Source organism: Manihot esculenta, chromosome 18 (genome assembly GCF_001659605.2).
Source record: "Manihot esculenta cultivar AM560-2 chromosome 18, M.esculenta_v8, whole genome shotgun sequence".
Lineage (NCBI taxonomy): Eukaryota > Viridiplantae > Streptophyta > Magnoliopsida > Malpighiales > Euphorbiaceae > Manihot > Manihot esculenta.
The window spans coordinates 32,800,776-32,819,669 of NC_035178.2; positions in this window are offsets into that span (position 1 = coordinate 32,800,776).

Here is an 18,894-nt window from a genome sequence, read left to right on the forward strand (position 1 = left end):
GAACTTTAGGTGGTGGAGGAAAAGAGAAACAGAGGCAAAAGTTCCAATGTTCTTCCGCCGAAAGTCTATTTTTAAGATTTTTGTTTTCATCACTAAAAGTTCGGCTGCTGAACTTTAATATTAGGCCGCCAAACCTGAGTTTTTCTGAGTACGAAATAACGACTATTTTAGTACATAAACAAGTCTATTTGCATTTAATGCATTCCCAACGGTCATATTTATGTTAGAACTATAAATATAATGTGTTTTTTATCTGGAAAAAGTTACAACAACTATCTAAGCACATATCTATTAAGATTAAGCTTTTCATACTCTTTCTCTCTCTAAACCTTGAGCCATAACATTAATTTCTTGAAAGATAGTTTTGAGTTGTAATTGATTTATGGCTTGAGATTGAGTGAAGGTTGTTGAGTGAATTTATTGTAGAGGGTGTGATTTTGAGTAAAAGATTGCTCTTCTGAAAAAAAAAAGAGATTGTAAAGAGCAAAGATTTTGCTATAAAATTGTAAGGGGTTTAATCTTCACCCAAAGAAGATTTGATAGTAGAGTTAAACCCTCAAGGAGGGTCTTGATGAGAGGACATAGGCTTGGGATAGCTGAACCTCTATAAATCTTTGTGTTACATTATCACTCTTCCTTCCTTATTCCTTTATAACTTGTGTTTTTAGCCTTTAATTTTTTATAAACCCAATTCACCCCCCTCTTGAGTTGCTTCAAGAGACAATAAGTGGTATCAGAGCTAGCCTCCTTTTCTATAAGATTTAATCATCTTGGAGTAAAGATCAAATGACAACCATCAATATTCAAGAAGGCCAATCAGTTGTGAGACCACCCTTCTTTGATGGGAATGACTTTCTATATTAAAAAAATAGAATGTACTATTTCCTCAAATTGAAAGGAGTTGATTTGTGGGATATTTTAGAGAATGGTCCTTTCTTTCCAACAAAAATGATAGAGGAAAAATAAGAGCAAAAGCCTAAGAATGGATGGAGTGAATTAGAGAAGAGAATAGTAGCCCTTAATGACAAAGCCATTCATATTTTGTTTTGTACTCTTAGTAGAAGTGAGTATAACAACGTATGCATGAAGTCTACTGCCAAGGAGATTTGGGACGCTTTATTTGTCACGTATAAAGCTAGCAATCAAGTCAAAGAAAACAAGATGAAATCCCTCATCTACCAGTATGAGTTGTTCAAAATGAAATCTGATGAAAATATTAGCCAAATGTATGATAGATTCATTGAGATTATTGGAGGGATGAAATCTCTTCGAAAGACATTTGCAAATGAGGAAAAGTTTTAGAAAGGTGAACTAAGAAAGAAGAAAGAGGTTATATATTATGAGTGCAATAAACTAGATCACTACAAAATAGATTATCCCAAGACGAAGAAGCTTATCAAAAAGTTCAAGAAGAAGGCTTTCGAAATAATACGGGATGAGTCAAGTGACACCAAAGAGGAGAATGTCGGTGATGAAGTTGACAACATGTACTTCATGGCTTTGGAGAAAAGTTTCGATGAGGTAACTACACTTGATGATCTTACTATATGTGATGATGTTGTTGAATTTTCATATGATGGACTTGTACTAGTTTTAAAAATGATGAATAATGAACTTGAAAAGAGTCATAAGAAAAATAAAATTTTGAAAAGTGAGTTAGTTAGCTTAAAAAAAGGAAATGAGAACTCACTTAAGAAATCTTTACCCTCAAATGATGATTTATAAAAATCTTTAGATGAGCTCTCACTAGAAAACAAAAATTTGAAAAATGTAATCCTTGAGTTGAAAAATTCTCTTTCAAAATTTTTAAAAGCTATGGATGTAACGACCCGAAAATCGGACCGCTACCGGCGCTAGGATCCAGATCGGCTTAAGGCCGCCGGGACCCGTAGCAAGCCAAACATACCACCTGTGAACCTGTTTAATCCCATACATGATCAACAACATACATAAAAATTTAAAACTTTTCTTTTCATTCATTCATTCTCTTATACACCAAACTCAACCTGTGCATGCACTATACATAAACATTGACCCCTCTTTGGGATCTCATCAAAGCCCCAATGGGTGACATAACATGTGTTGAGTTAGTTTATATAAACCTCGTAAAACATCTAAGATCATGTATTAAAAGGGATAACAACATTCTATGGTCAAGCACACCTTTAACATCCATGAACATCATTACATTACATTTCTATATTGTACTTATACACGACTGTACTAAACATAACATCTCAACATTATTCATGTCCACACTATCTATTACATAACCAAGACTTCATTACTCTTGCTGACCTCCTGGTCTACCCTGTACCTGCAAACCTGGGGGTTAAGGGAGAGGGGTGAGCTATAAAGCCCAGTGAGCAGAATAATAAAACATTTTAAACATATGATAACATGGAATGTATCACATCACAGTCATATCACATCAAGGATGAATTTGTCACCAATAGTCCTCTATATAGTCCAACTGTGCCAAGGGCGTAGAATGGGCCTCACTGGTCTTTCTCTTACATGGTGCCAGGGGCGTAGAATGGGCCTCACTGGTCTTCCGTACCGTATCATCATCATATCGTAACATACGAGGACTAAAGGATCATTCAACATTCATCCGCATCATCAACATATTATGCAATGCAACATATTCGTGAGTTCTAATGCAAACACCCTATTATATCTCATAGCATTCATGATGCGTGAATCATGCTAAAACTGATTTATTTACTTTAAAGCATAGAGAGTTATTCCACTCACCTCTGGCTAGCTCTGACAGACACAGAAGCAGCTGAACTCACTGCTGGGGTCCTCGGTTCCTCGGGTCCGAACCTACACAGGTGGACTCAAATGAGGGACCAAACATACATGAACATGACTCTATAATACTTCCCAAAAACCCCCTAAAAAAACCTCAAAACATCCATGGAAACATGCAAAGGAAGGCTGAATAGGGCACTTTCGGCGGCAGGTTCGGCGGCCGAAAGTCCCTCCAGAGCCAAAAGTTAGGCAGGTTCGGCGGCACCTTCGGCGGCCGAAACTCCCAGACAGAGACAAAACTCATGCATGTTCGGCGGCCGAAACTGCCCTCCAGAGATGAAAGTCCTCTTTCGAGGGCAGGGTTCGGCAGCCGAAAGGCTTGCCTCCCAGGCAGGTTCGGCGGCCGAAAGTCCTTCGGCTGTCAAACCTGGTTTTTGCCAAAAGGGCAGAAACTCGGCTCTTCATGCACAATAGCCTCCCAAACCTTTCAAACATGCATAAACCTGATCTACAACATGCATACTCAAGCATACAAGCTCCTAGGGGCTTCAAACTATCCTAAATCCCATCTACAACACATCAAACAACCCACATTGTTCATAAACATATATAAACTCATAAACATAACCATAACCTATCATGCATTTCTACCCCATAGATCTTCATAAAACTAGTTTAAAACATGCAAGAAAGGTTGGATCTAAGCTTACCTCTTGAAGATCGAGAGGAAAGACGATCCTAGCTTGGAGGTAGGGAGAAATCCACTCTTTGGTCTCCAAGCTTCCAAACTTGCTCTTTTTGCTCAAATCTCTTCAAATCAACATAAAGCTTGTTAAAACGTGAAAGATCGGAGGGAAAACATCAAAAATGAACCGTAGGAGAGCATGAACTCACCATGGCCGAAAATGGGGAGAAAACTCGCCCGTTTCGGCCATGGAGCTCTTATATAGGGCTGGCAGACCACCTTTCGGCAGCCGAACGTGCCCCCACATCTCATGCAAGTTCGGCAGCCGAACATGAGGTTCGGCGGCCGAACCTTTGAGATTTTCGGAAGCCTAACTTGCCCCCCTAAACCATCCAATGTTCGGCGGCCGAACCTGGAAATGTCTTCTTGGTCTTTTTCATTTAAAACTCAATCTCCTTTTTGTTTAAAACCGTAAAATACATTAAAACATTTATGAAAACATGATTTTACCCTTCTAAAGGTTTCCGACATTCGAGATTCCACCGGACGGTAGGAATTCCGATACCGGAGTCTAGCCGGGTATTACATTCTTCCCCCCTGAAGAACATTCGTCCCCGAATGTTCACCAAACTAACATAGCATGGCATCAAACATAAGCATACACATAAGAACACATAACACTTACCTTAGAAGAGATGAGGATATTGCTGGAGCATGGACTCCCATGTCTCCCAGGTACACTCTTCGATGTTGTGGTGATTCCAAAGGACTTTCACCATCGGGATTTCCTTGTTCCTTAGCTTTCTGATCTGGGTGTCTAGGATCCGTAGCGGCTGCTCAACATAGGTGAGATCCTCTTGGATCTCCATATCAGGCTCACTAAGAACCTTGCCCGGATCTGACACGAACTTTCTTAACATAGAAACATGGAAAATCGGATGGATTCTCTCCATTGACGCAGGTAAATCCAGCTTATACGATACATTCCCGATCTTCTGCAAGATCTCAAAGGGTCCGATGTACCGTGGAGCTAATTTACCTTTCTTCCCGAACCGAATCACCCCTTTCATCGGAGACACCTTGAGCAATACCAAATCCCCCTCCTGAAACTCTACTTGCCTTCTGCGGATGTCTGCATAACTCTTCTCTCTGCTTGCAGCAGTCTTGATCCTTTCTCTAATTATGGGCACCACTCTGCTGGTGATCTCTACTAGTTCAGGCCCTGCCAAGGCCTTTTCTCCTACTTCTTCCCAACAGACAGGCGACCTGCACTTCCTTCCATACAAAGCTTCATATGGAGCCATCTCTATGCTGGCATGATGGCTGTTATTGTAGACAAACTCCACTAAAGGTAGATGCTGCCTCCAAGAACCGCCAAAATCCAACACACACATTATGAGCATATCCTCTATTGTCTGGATGGTCCTCTCTGATTGTCCGTCCGTCTGAGGATGGAAAACAGTGCTAAAATCTAACCTGGTACCCATAGCATTCTGCAGACTCCGCTAAAACCTGGAGGTGAACTGGGGCCCTCTATCAGACACTATTGAAGCAGGGACCCCATGCAGCCTGACAACCTCATCAACATACACCTGCGCCAACTTGTCCACAGAATAGCCACTCCTAACAGGGATGAAGTGAACAGATTTGGTCAGTCTATCCACAATCACCCATATGGAGTCCAATCTGTTGGACGTTGCCGGTAATCCCACCACGAAGTCCATAGCTATATTCTCCCATTTCCACTCTGGAATCGGTAGTGGGTTAAGCATTCCAGCCGGCTTCTGATGTTCCAGCTTCACCCTCTGACACACTTCGCAGGCTGACACAAACTGTGCCACTTCTTTCTTCATAGCTGGCCACCAATACACTTTCTTCAGATCTTGATACATCTTGGTGGCCCCAGGGTGAACACTGTATCTGGCATTATGAGCCTCTCTCATAATGTCTCCCTTTAGCCCTATGTCATCTGATACACACAATCTGCTCCCATAGTGGAGGATCCCCTTGCTGTCGAATCTGAACTCACTATCCTTGCCTGACTGAACAGTCCTGGCAATCTTCACTAATTCTGGGTCCTCATGCTGTTTCTGAGCCACCTGCTCCAGAAACACGGGTGCCACTCTCATCTGGGCCACTAAAGCACCTGTACCAGACAACTCCAACTGCAGTCCTTCATTCAAGAGCTCAAAAAACTGCCTCACCACTGGCCTCCTCTCTGCTGAAATATGGGACAAACTACCAAGTGATTTTCAGCTTAAGGCGTCTGCTACCACATTTACCTTACCCGGATGGTACTGGATCTTACAATCATAATCACTGAGCAGTTCTGCCCATCTTCTCTGCCTCAAATTCAAATCTCTCTGACTCAGGATGTACTGCAGGCTTTTATGATCTGTGAAGATCTCACATTTAACCCCATAAAGGTAGTGCCTCCACATCTTGAGTGCAAAGATTACTGCTGCCATCTCTAGGTCATGTGTAGGGTAATTCAACTCGTGCTTCTTCAGCTGCCTAGAAGCATAAGCAATCACCCTTTCAGTCTGCATTAGCACACAACCCAGTCCCACATGGGACGCGTCACAATACACTGAGAAGTCTTCATTACTAGATGGCAAAGCTAACACTGGTGCTGAAGTCAACCTCTTCTTTAGCTCCTCAAAGCTCTCCTCACACTGGTCGGTCCACACAAACCTCTGGTTCTTCTTAGTCAGTTTGGTCATGGGAGCTGCAATCTTAGAGAAGTCCTGAACGAACCTCCTGTAGTAACCTGCTAAACCCAAGAAACTCTTGATCTCAGTCACTGTTGTGGGTCTAGGCCAGTTAGCTACAGCTTCCACCTTCTTGGGGTCTACCTCTATTCCATTTTCTGATACCACATGCCCCAAGAAGGAGATGCTCCTCAGCCAGAACTCACACTTGGAGAACTTGGCATACAAGCCATGTTCCCTCAAGGTCTGCAAGACCAACCTCAGATGATGGGCATGCTCCTCTGCATTCCTGGAATACACTAAGATATCATCTATGAAGACAATAACAAAGTGATCCAGGTATTGACTAAAAACTCTGTTCATGAGATCCATTAATGCTACAGGGGCATTGGTTAACCCGAACGGCATCACAAGGAACTCATAATGCCCATATCTGGTCCTGAAGGCTGTCTTCGGCACATCCTCTTCTCTTATCCTTAGCTGATGGTACCCCGATCTCAGATCTATTTTGGAGAAACAACCTGCTCCGGCTAGCTGGTCAAATAGATCGTCGATCCTTGGCAACGGGTACTTATTCTTGGTAGTGACTTTGTTCAACTGCCTGTAGTCGATACAAAGTCTAAGGGATCCATCCTTCTTTCTCACAAATAGCACTGGAGCACCCCAAGGTGAGGTACTCGGTCGAATGAAACCCCTATCTACCAGCTCTTGTAACTGCTCTTTCAACTCTTTCAATTCTGCTGGTGCCATCCTGTAGGGAGGGATAGAGATCGGTCTAGTTCCAGGCATCAATTCAATTTCAAACTCTATCTCCCTAGCAGGTGGTAAACCTGGCAGCTCGTCTGGGAACACATCCAAGAACTCACTGACCACAGGCACTGAGGTGGGCACTTTGACATGACTATCCAGCTCTCTCACATGAGCTAGAAAACCCTGACAACCCCTCCCGAGCAGCCTACGAGCCTGTAGGGCTGATATCAAACCTCTAGGTATACTCCCCCTGTCTCCTCTGAAGACAACCTCTGACCCATCCTGACATCTGAACTTGACTACCTTGTCTCTGCAATCCAAGGTAGCACCATGGGTAGATAACCAATCCATCCCTAGAATGACGTCAAAATCTGTCAAATCTAGAACCACAAGGTCGGCGGAAAGGCATCTTCCCTCAACAAAAACTGGACTACACTGGCATATTGACTCTGCCACTGACGGGTCACACTTGGGTCCACTGACCCATAGGGGACACTCTAACCCAGAGACCATCAATCCCAACCTCTCGACGGCTCTCAGAGCAATGAAAGAATGCGATGCACCAGGGTCCATTAAGGCATAAACATCTGAGCAACTAATGATGAGATTACCTGCCACCACGGTGTTCGATGCATTTGCCTCCTGCTGAGTCATGGTGAAGATCCGTGCTGGGGCTGATGGACCTTCACCTCTGAAACCCGCTGAAGAAGAGGCTGCCCCTCTCCCTCTACCTCTACCACTAGCTTGAGTCGCGGCTGGAGCTGCTGGCTAAGCCATACTACCAGAAGCTGTCTGTTGAGACTGTGCCCCAAAAGCTGCCCTAGGACACTCTCGTGCCATGTGTCCCTCATGTCCACATCTGAAGCAGGCTGTCATCCCAACCAGACATACTCCTTTGTGCGGCCTCCCACACTTCTTACATACTGCATTATCTACACCAGAGCTTGAGCCACTACCTAATCCCAGACCTGACTTAATCTTGCTCCAGAACTTGTTCTTCTTAGACTTGGCCTTACCCCATCTCTTACTGCCTGAACTGAGAGAAGAAGGGTCTAACTTTCCCCCACCTGGGGTCTTGGAACCAGAAGGTTGTACCACTGACTGCTTGACTTTCCCTTCGATGATAGCACTAGCCTCCATCCTCCGAGCCATATCCACTATGGCATGGAAACTCTCCCTCTCTGCTGACTAAATCAAGGAGGAATACCTGGAATGGAGCCTCATGATATACCTCCTTGACTTCCTCTGATCTGTGTCCAGATTCTGCCCAGCATACGGCAACAGCTCCAAGAATCTGTCTGTATACTCATCCATGCTCATCTCATCAGTCTGCCTCAACTGCTCAAATTCAATCATTTTCAGCTCCCTGGAACTGTCAGGGAAAGCCCATCCTGCAAACTCATTGGCAAACTCCTCCTAGGATAGACTATCCAACCTCGGGTTCACATAGTTCTTAAACCACTCTCGGGCCTTCTTGCATTTTAATGTGAATCCAGCCATCTGAATGGCTCTACTGTCATCAGCTCCTATCTCATCTGTAATTGTCTTGACCCTCTCAAGGTACACAAACGGGTCATCACCGGTTTCAAACTGGGGAGCACCCAGCTTCATGTAGTCGGTCATCTTGACCTTGCTCCCTCCAGATGAGCTAGGTTTAGGCATTTGGGTTTCTGGGACAGGTGCTGCTGGTGGTGGAGGAGGTGCAGCATCCCCTGGGGTAGGGTTTGCTATACCTGGATAGAAAGATGGGGGTGGGTACATGGGGTACTGTGGGTAAGGTGGGTAGAAAGGTGGGTATGGCATCTGAGAGTGATAAGGGTCAAAACTGGGGTAATCCGATGTACCTCCCATCGAATACCCGGGATTATGTGAAAAGGGTGGGTAATAGGGTGGCTGAACAAATCCCGAGGCCTGAGTGCCTCCTTGGGACTCTCCCATTCCCTCTTCCGACATACTCACTCCGAGGCTGCCATCCCTCCTCTGATCCACATCCATCTGATCCCCCACATCCTCTGACATATCCCCTGCACTGTTCCCCTCACTGATCTGCTTCTACCCAGATCCAAAGACCTTCTAGGGTCTCTTACTGCTCTTTCTCTGCTGGACCTACTTGACATTGCTCTAGGCAATGCAGGAGGACGGGCATCAGTGCCCTCGTCCTGGGGTGGTACTCCAGTCAATCGTGCAGATCGACGAGTTCCTCTCATCCTGTTTTCTGAAAAACAGTACACATCACATAAACATTAGCATCAAATGGTTTATGTGCAAACACACGAACCCGCATCACATACATCACATACATAGCATATCATTAATGCACATGCATATAATCATGGCATTTCACATCATCATTCAAGACAGGACTCTTTATCCTATCCTAGTGGACATGATCTTCCTATTGTGCTTGACCTTCTATAACCTCTATGAGCCCGACACTCTAGGTCCGACCATATGAACCTAGGGCTCTGATACCAATCTGTAACGACCCAGAAATCGGACCGCTACTGGTGCTAGGATCCAGATCGGCTTAAGGCCGCCGGGACCCGTAGCAAGCCAAACATACCACCTGTGAACCTATTTAATCCCATACATGATCAACAACATACATAAAAATTTAAAACTTTTCTTTTCATTCATTCATTCTCTCATACACCAAACTCAACCTGTGCATGTACTATACATAAACATTGACCCCTCTTTGGGATCTCATCAAAGCCCCAATGGGTGACATAACATGTGTTGAGTTGGTTTACATAAACCTCATAAAACATCTAAGATCATGTATTAAAAGGGATAACAACATTCTATGGTCAAGCACACCTTTAACATCCATAAACATCATTACATTACATTTCTATACTGTACTTATACATGACTGTACTAAACATAACATCTCAACATTATTCATGTCCACACTATCTATTACATAACCAAGACTTCATTACTCTTGCTGACCTCCTAGTCTACCCTGTTCCTGCAAACCTGGGGGTTAAGGGAGAGGGGTGAGCTATAAAGCCCAGTGAGCAGAATAATAAAACATTTTAAACATATGATAACATGGAATGTATCACATCACAGTCATATCACATCAAGGATGAATTTGTCACCAATAGTCCTCTACATAGTCCAACTGTGCCAGGGGCGTAGAATGGGCCTCACTGGTCTTTCTCTTACATAACATAACATAACATAACATTCCTACTGTGCCAGGGGCATAGAATGGGCCTCATTGGTCTTTCTCTTACATGATGCCAGGGGCGTAGAATGGGCCTCACTGGTCTTCCGTACCGTATCATCATCATATCGTAACATACGAGGACTAAAGGATCATTCAACATTCATCCGCATCATCAACATATTATGCAATGCAACATATTCATGAGTTCTAATGCAAACACCCTATTATATCTCATAGCATTCATGATGCGTGAATCATGCTAAAACTGATTTATTTACTTTAAAGCATAGAGAGTTATTCCACTCACCTCTGGCTAGCTCTGACAGACACAGAAGCAGCTGAACTCACTGTTGGGGTCCTCGGTTCCTCGGGTCCGAACCTACACAGGTGGACTCAAATGAGGGACCAAACATACATGAACATGACTCTAAAATACTCCCCAAAAACCCCCTAAAAACACCTCAAAACATCCATGGAAACATGCAAAGGAAGGCTGAACAGGGCACTTTCGGCGGCAGGTTCGGCGGCCGAAAGTCCCTCCAGAGCCGAAAGTCAGGCAGGTTCAGCGGCACCTTCGGCAGCCGAAACTCCCAGACAGAGACGAAACTCATGCATGTTCGGCGGCCGAAACTGCCCTCCAGAGACGAAAGTCCTCTTTCGAGGGCAGGGTTCGGCAGCCGAAAGGCTTGCCTCCCAGGCAGGTTCGGCGGCCGAAAGTCCTTCGACTGCCGAACCTGGTTTCTGCCAAAAGGGCAGAAACTCGGCTCTTCATGCACAATCGCCTCCCAAACCTTTCAAACATGCATAAACCTGATCTACAACATGCATACTCAAGCATACAAGCTCCTAGGGGCTTCAAACTATCCTAAATCCCATCTACAACACATCAAACAACCCACATTGTTCATAAACATACATAAACTCATAAACATAACCATAACCTATCATGCATTTCTACCCCATAGATCTTCATAAAACTAGTTTAAAACATGCAAGAAAGGTTGGATCTAAGCTTACCTCTTGAAGATCGAGAGGAAAGACGATCCTAGCTTGGAGGTAGGGAGAAATCCACTCACCGTGGCCGAAAATGGGGAGAAAACTCGCCCGTTTCGGCCATGGAGCTCTTATATAGGGGTAGCAGACCACCTTTTGGCAGCCGAATGTGCCCCCACATCTCATGCAAGTTCGGCGGCCGAACATGAGGTTCGGCGGCCGAACCTTTGAGATTTTCGGAAGCCTAACTTGCCCCCCTAAACCATCCAATGTTCGGCAGCCGAACCTGGAAATGTCTCCTTGGTATTTTTCATTTAAAACTCAATCTCCTTTTTGTTTAAAACCGTAAAATACATTAAAACATTTATGAAAACATGATTTTACCCTTCTAAAGGTTTCCGACATCTGAGATTCCACCGGACGGTAGGAATTCCGATACTGGAGTCTAGCCGGGTATTACAATGGACAAACTTGATGAAATATTAGACTCTCAAAGGTCTCCTAGCATCAAGTATGGTGTAATACCCAGCTAGAGTCTGGCATCAGAATTCCTGTCATCCGGCAAAATCTCGGATGTTGGAATACTCTAGAAGGATATGTTTTCTAAATTATTTTAGCATGTTTTAATGGTTTTACATGTAAAGGAAATGAGTTTTGGAAAGAAAAGCACCAAGGAAGGAAAGCTAGGTTCGGCCGCCGAAGGTGAAGTTCGGCCGCCGAACATGAATGGCTTTTGGTTTCACGTTTGGCCGCCGAAGGTGGTCTGGCCAGCCACCTATAAAAGGCCCTAGGTCGGTGAAATGGATAAGTTTTCTTCCATTTTCACAGACAGAGGTGAGACCATGATCTTCCTTGGGTGATCTTCATGCTTTTTACAAATATTTCAACGTTTTGATGAGTTTGTATGTTGTTTTGAAGGTTTTGAGCTAAAAACCAAGATTTTGAAGTTTGGAGAGTTTGAGAGTGAGTTTCTCTACATCTCCACGTTAGGATCACATATCCTCTAGATTTTCAAAAGGTAAGTGTAGATCCTTAGCTTCTTTGATGTTTTATAAAGGTTTTATGGAGGTTTATGGGTAGAGATGCATGATTAGGGTAAGTTGAGGTTTTGGTTGATTTGTGATCAAAACATGCTTATGTGTTTAGTTGTGATGTTTGTTGGGGTTTTGGAGGTAGTTTTGGACCCCTTTGTGCTTATGTTTGAGTATATGTGTGTTGTAGAGCTGAGGTTTGCATGGTTGAGAAGTTTGGAGGAAGATTGCATGAAGTTGAGCAGGGTTCTGCCTTACTGGGGAACCCAGTTTCGGCCGCCGAAAGAGGGTTCGGCCGCCGAACATGCTAAGGAGGTGGTTTCGGTTGCCTAAACTTGCCCTCGAAAGTTTGGACTTTCGGCTCTAGAGGGAGGTTCGGCCGCCAAAAGTGCCGCCGAACATGCATGAGTTTCGTCTCTGGAGGGACTTTCGGCAGCCGAAGGTGCCGCCGAAAGTAGCTGAGTTTCGGCTCTGGAGAGGGCTTTCGGCCGTCGAACCTGCCACCGAAAGTGCCCTGTCCAGCCTTCCTTTGCATGTTTTCCTTGAGTGTTTGAGGATGTTTTAGGGGGTTTTTGGGGAGCATTTTAGAAATGTTCTTGCGTTAGTTTGGTCCCTTATTTGAGTCCACCTGTGTAGGAACGGACTAGAGGAACCAAAGAGATCAACAGTGAGCACTGCTTTAAAGTTTTCAGAGTCAGTTCAGAGTCAGCCAGAGGTGAGTGGAACTAAACTTAAATCTTTTAATTGAGAAATCAACTGCTTTTAGCATGTTTCATGCACCATGATTATGCAATAGGTTGATTGCATTAGAAGTCACGAAGATGTTGCATTGCATTTTATGTTGTTGATGTGGATGGAATGTGGGTGATCCATTAGTCTTTGAGAAAGACTAGGTGCCCATTCTACGCCCTGGCACTAGTATGAGGAAGTCCAGGTGCCCATTCTATGCCCTGGCACGAGTTATCAGGTAAGACAGGAAGACCAGGTGCCCATTCTACGCCCTAGCACGAGTATAGGATGTCGGGACTAATGGTGACACATTCATCCTTGCTGTGGATTGTCTGTGATATGATGCATTTCATTTGAGCATGTTTGTTCACATGTTTTATTGTTCTACTCACTGGGCTAGTATAGCTCACCCCTCTCCCTTAACCCCAGTCTTGCAGGATCAGAGGTCAGGGAAAGTTCAGTAGGGTTCAGGAAGAGTAAAAAGTTGTAATAGTATAGTGTGGACATGTAATATTGGTAAAGAGATGTAATGGTATTGTATAGAGTTTAGTATTGTGCTCGACTTAGATGTGTTGTAAATCCTTTTTGTATACATGATCTGTTTATTGTATGTAAATGTTTTTATGAGTATGGAAACCAGGCTTACCATAGTATGAGTTAACCCATCTAGAGCAAGCTCTAGTAAGGGGTTTTGGAAATACAGAGATAGTGCATGCACAGGTAGAGCCGTGGTTCAGAGCAAAGTTTTATGCTTTTACAGAAAATGTATGATCATGTATGGGATTTTACAGGTACACAGACAGTATAGCAGACTTGCTACGGATCCCGGCGACCTTAAGTCGACCTGGATCCTAGCGCCAGTAGCGGTCCGGTTTTCGGGTCGTTACAGATTGGTATCAGAGCCCTAGGTTCATATGGTCGAACCTATAGAGAGAGAGTGTCGGGCTCATAGAGGATATAGTAGGTCAAGCATAATAGGAAATCATGTCCACTAGGATAGGATGTTGAGTCCTGTCTATATGATGATGTGTAATGCCATGATTTATGCATGTACATTATTGTTATGTGATGTGTATTTGCTGATGTATGCTGTTATGTGTTGTTTTCCAGTAAGCTAAGATGAGAGGAACTCGTCGATCTGCACGATTGACTGGAGTTCCACCAGAAAGTGAGGGTACAGCTGCTCGTCCTCCTGCATTGCCAAGGGCGAGATCTCAGAGATTAAGCAGGGAGGGTACGTCAAGGGACCCTAAAAGGTCTTTTGACGAGAGCAGAAGAGGAACAGATTGAGGAGGAAGGTCAGAGGAAGTGAGGGAGGCCATGGATGTGGATCAGCCAAGAGAGGAAAGCATGGGTATGGATAGGTCGGAAGAGGGTATGGGAGAGTCTCAGGGAGGCGCTCAGGCCTCGGGGTTTGGTTATCCACCCCATTATCCACCCTTTCCACAGGGTCCGGGGTATCCGATGGGGGGTACGTCGGATTACTCTGGTTTTACCCCATATCCTACCTACATGCCTTACATGCCTTATCCTCCTTTTTACCCACCATATCCCATGTATCCACCCACACCTTTCCATCCCAGTTCAGCATACCCAAATCCAAGTTCAACACCTCCTCCACCACCAGAACCAGAACCAGTAGCCCCTGTTGTCCAAGTACCTCAACCTAGCTCATCTGGGGGAAGTAAAGTGAAAATGACAGAGTATTTGAAGTTGGATGCTCCCAAATTTAATACGGGAGATGATCCATTTGAGTACCTCAGAACGGTTAAGATGATAACCGATGAGTTAGGAGCTGATGATAGCAGAGCCATTGAGATGGCAGGGTTCACACTGAAATGTAAGAAAGCTCGAGAGTGGTTCAAGAATTATGTGGACCCTAGGTTGGACAGCATGTCATGGGGAGAGTTCGCCAATGAGTTTCCAGGGTGGGCTTTTCCTGACAGTTCCAGAGAGATGAAGGTGATAGAATTTGAGCAGTTGAGGCAGACCGAGGAGATGAGTGTAGATGAATACACAGACAAGTTCCTGGATTTGCTTCAGTATGTGGGTCAGGCTTATGACACTAACCAGAAGAAGGCAAGGAGATATACTATGAGATTGCATCCCCGGTATTCCACCTTGATTCTTCCAGCAGAGAAAGAGAGTTTCCACTCGATTGTGGATGCTTCCAGGAAGATGGAGGCAAGTGCCATCATTCAGGGGACAGTAAAACAGCAAGTGGCACAGCCTTCGGGTTCTAAAACCCCCAGTGCAGCAGCTTCGGGCAGCAAGAAATGGGGAAAGGCAAAAGGTACAAAGAATAAGTTCTGGAGCAAGATCAAGTCTGGTCTGGGAATGGGTAGTGGCTCCAGCTCTGGCGCAAGCAGTCCAGTATGTGGGAGATGCGGGAGACCGCACAAAGGAGTTTGTCGGTTGGGATCTACAGCCTGCTTTAACTGTGGGCAGGAGGGGCATTTTGCACGGGAATGTCCTAAGGCGACCTTCACGGCACCATCCCAGCAGATGACTACTGGTAGTGTGGCTCAGCCAGCAGCTGCAGCCATGCCTCAGAATAGTGGCAGAGGTAGAGGGAGAGGGTCAGCCTCTTCTTCCACAGCAGGTTCCCGAGGTGGAGGTCATGTAGCCCCAGCACGGATCTTCACTGTGACTCAGGAGGAGGCAAACACGTCGAACACAGTGGTGTCAGGTAATCTCATCATTGGGTGTTCTGATGTGTATGCTTTGATGGACCCCGGTGCTTCTCACTCTTTTTTTTGCTTTTGGAGCCGTGGAGAGATTGGGTCTGATGATCTCTGAGTTAGAGTGTCCTCTCTGGGTTAGTGGACCCAAATGTGACCCATCAGTGGCAGAGTCAGTCTGTCGCTTCAGTCCAGTGTTCATAGAGGGTAGATGCCTTCCAGCTGACCTTGTGGTTCTAGATTTGACGGATTTTGATGTCATTCTAGGGATGGATTGGCTATCTACATATGGAGCTACCTTGGACTGTAGAGACAAGGTAGTTAGTCTCAGAGACCAGGATGGGTCAGAGTGTGTCTTCAGAGGAGACAGGAGGGGTACTCCTAGAGGTTTGATCTCAGCCCTTCAGGCTCGTAGGTTGCTTAGGAGGGGTTGTCAGGGGTTTCTAGCTCATGTGAGAGAGCTAGATAGTCAGGTTAGAGAACCAGCCTCGGTACCAATAGTTCGAGAATTTTCAGACGTTTTCCCAGACGAGCTTCCAGGACTACCACCTGATAGGGAGATAGAGTTTGAAATAGAAGTGCTGCCTAGTACCAGACCTATCTCTATTCCTCCCTACAGGATGGCGCCAGCAGAGTTAAAAGAGCTGAAAGAGCAGTTGCAGAACTTGGTAGATAAGGGTTTCATCCGCCCTAGTACCTCACCTTGGGGTGCTCAAGTGCTTTTTGTCAGAAAGAAGGATGGATCCCTCAGACTTTGTATCGACTACAGGCAGTTGAACAAGGTCACTACCAAGAATAAGTATCCCTTACCTAGGATCGACGATCTGTTTGACCAGCTAGCTGGAGCAGGTTGTTTCTCTAAAATCGATCTGAGATCCGGATATTATCAATTGAGATTCAGAGAGGCAGATGTGCCAAAGACAGCTTTCAGGACCAGATATAGGCATTATGAGTTCTTGGTAATGCCGTTCGGGTTAACTAACGCCCCTACAACATTCATGGATCTCATGAACAGAGTTTTCAGCGAGTATCTGAATCACTTTGTTATTGTCTTCATCGATGATATCTTAGTGTACTCCAGAGGTGCAGAGGAGCATGCCCAGCATCTGAGGACAGTTCTGCAGACACTAAGAGAGCATGGCTTGTATGCCAAGTTCTCTAAGTGTGAGTTTTGGTTGAGGAGCATTTCCTTCTTGGGGCATGTGGTATCCACAGAAGGTATTGAGGTAGACCCCAAGAAGACGGAGGCTGTAGCTAACTGGCCCAGACCCACGTCAGTGACAGAGATCAAAAGCTTCCTGGGTTTGGCAAGTTACTACAAGAGGTTCATATAGGGCTTCTCAAAGATAGCTGCTCCTATGACCAAACTGACTAAGAAGAATCAGAGGTTCGTGTGGTCGGACCAATGTGAAGAAAGCTTTGAGGAGCTAAAGAGAAGATTAACATCAGCACCGGTGTTAGCTCTGCCTGTCAGTAATGAGGACTTCACAGTGTTCTGTGATGCGTCCAGAGTGGGATTGGGTTGTGTTTTAATGCAGAACGACAGGGTGATTGCTTATGCTTCTAGACAGTTGAAGAAGCATGAGTTGAATTACCCCACCCATGACCTAGAGATGGCAGCAGTTATCTTTGCACTCAAGATGTGGAGGCATTACCTTTATGGGGTTAAATGCGAGATCTTCACCGATCACAAGAGTCTACAGTACATCTTGAGTCAGAAGGAGCTGAATTTGAGGCAGAGAAGATGGGTAGAACTGCTCAGTGACTATAATTGCAAGATTCAGTATCATCCGGGTAAGGCGAATGTTGTGGCAGACGCCCTAAGCCAAAAATCACTAGGCAGTTTGTCCCATATAGCAGCAAAGAGAAGACCAGTGGTGATGGAGTTTTACAAGCTCATCGACGAAGGGCTACAGCTAGAGTTGTCTGGTACAGGTGCATTGATAGCACAGATGAGAGTGATACCAGTGTTTCTGGAGCAGGTGGCTCAGAAACAACATGAGGACCCTGAGTTAGTCAAAATTGCAAGGACTGTTCAGTCAGGCAACAGTGCAAAGTTCAGATTTGATAGCAAAGGGATCCTCCGCCATGGGAATCGACTATGTGTACTAGATGACATAAGTCTAAAGGGAGACATTATGAGGGAAGCTCATAATGCAAGATACAGTGTTCACCCTGGAGCCACCAAGATGTATCAGGATCTGAAAAGAGTGTATCCGTGGCCAGCCATGAAGAAAGAAGTGGCACAATTTGTGTCCGCCTGTGAGGTTTGCCAGAGGGTGAAACTGGAACATCAGAAGCTGGCTGGAATGCTTAACCCACTGCCGATCCCAGAGTGGAAATGGGATAATATAGCTATGGATTTTGTAGTGGGCTTACCCGCAGCGTCCAACAGGATAGACTCCATATGGGTGATTGTGGATAGACTCACGAAATCTGCTCATTTCATCCCTGTTAGGAGCAACTACTCTGTGGACAAGTTAGCACAGGTTTATGTGGACGAGATAGTAAGGTTGCATGGGGTTCCAGTGTCTATAGTGTCAGACAAAGCACCTCAGTTCACCTCCAGATTTTAGCGAAGTCTGCAGAGTGCTATAGGCACAAGGTTGGATTTTATCACTGCTTTCCATCCACAGACTGACGGTCAGTCAGAGAGGACCATCCAGACCATAGAGGATATGCTCAGAATGTGTGTGTTAGATTTTGGCGGTTCTTGGAGGCAGCATCTACCTTTGGTGGAGTTTGCCTACAATAACAGCCATCATGCTAGCATAGGGATGGCTCCTTATGAAGTCTTGTATGGGAGGAAGTGCAGATCACCTGTTTGCTGGGAAGAAGTAGGAGAAGCGGCTCTTGCAGGGCCGGAGCTAGTAGAGATCACCAGCAGAGTGGTGCCCATGATCAGAGAGAGAATCAGAACTGCTCAGAGTAGATAGAAAAGCTATGCAGATATCCGCAGGAAGCAGATAGAGTTTCAGGAAGGTGATATGGTATTGCTGAAGGTGTCTCCAATGAAAGGAGTGGTTCGGTTTGGGAAAAAGGGTAAGCTAGCTCCACGATACATTGGACCCTTTGAGATCTTACAGAAGATCAGGAATGTGTCGTATAAGCTGGATTTACCTGCTTCTATGGAGAGAATTCACCCGGTTTTCCATGTTTCTATGCTACGGAAGTTCGTGTCAGATCCAAGTAAGGTTCTTAGTGAGCCTGAGGTAGAGATCCTTGGAGATCTCACCTATATAGAGCAGCCAGTGCGGATCCTTGACACACAGATCAGAAAGCTAAGGAACAAGGAAATTCCAATGGTGAAAGTATTGTGGAACCACTATAATCTAGAAGAGTGCACTTGGGAGACGCGGGAGTCTATGCTCCAGCAATA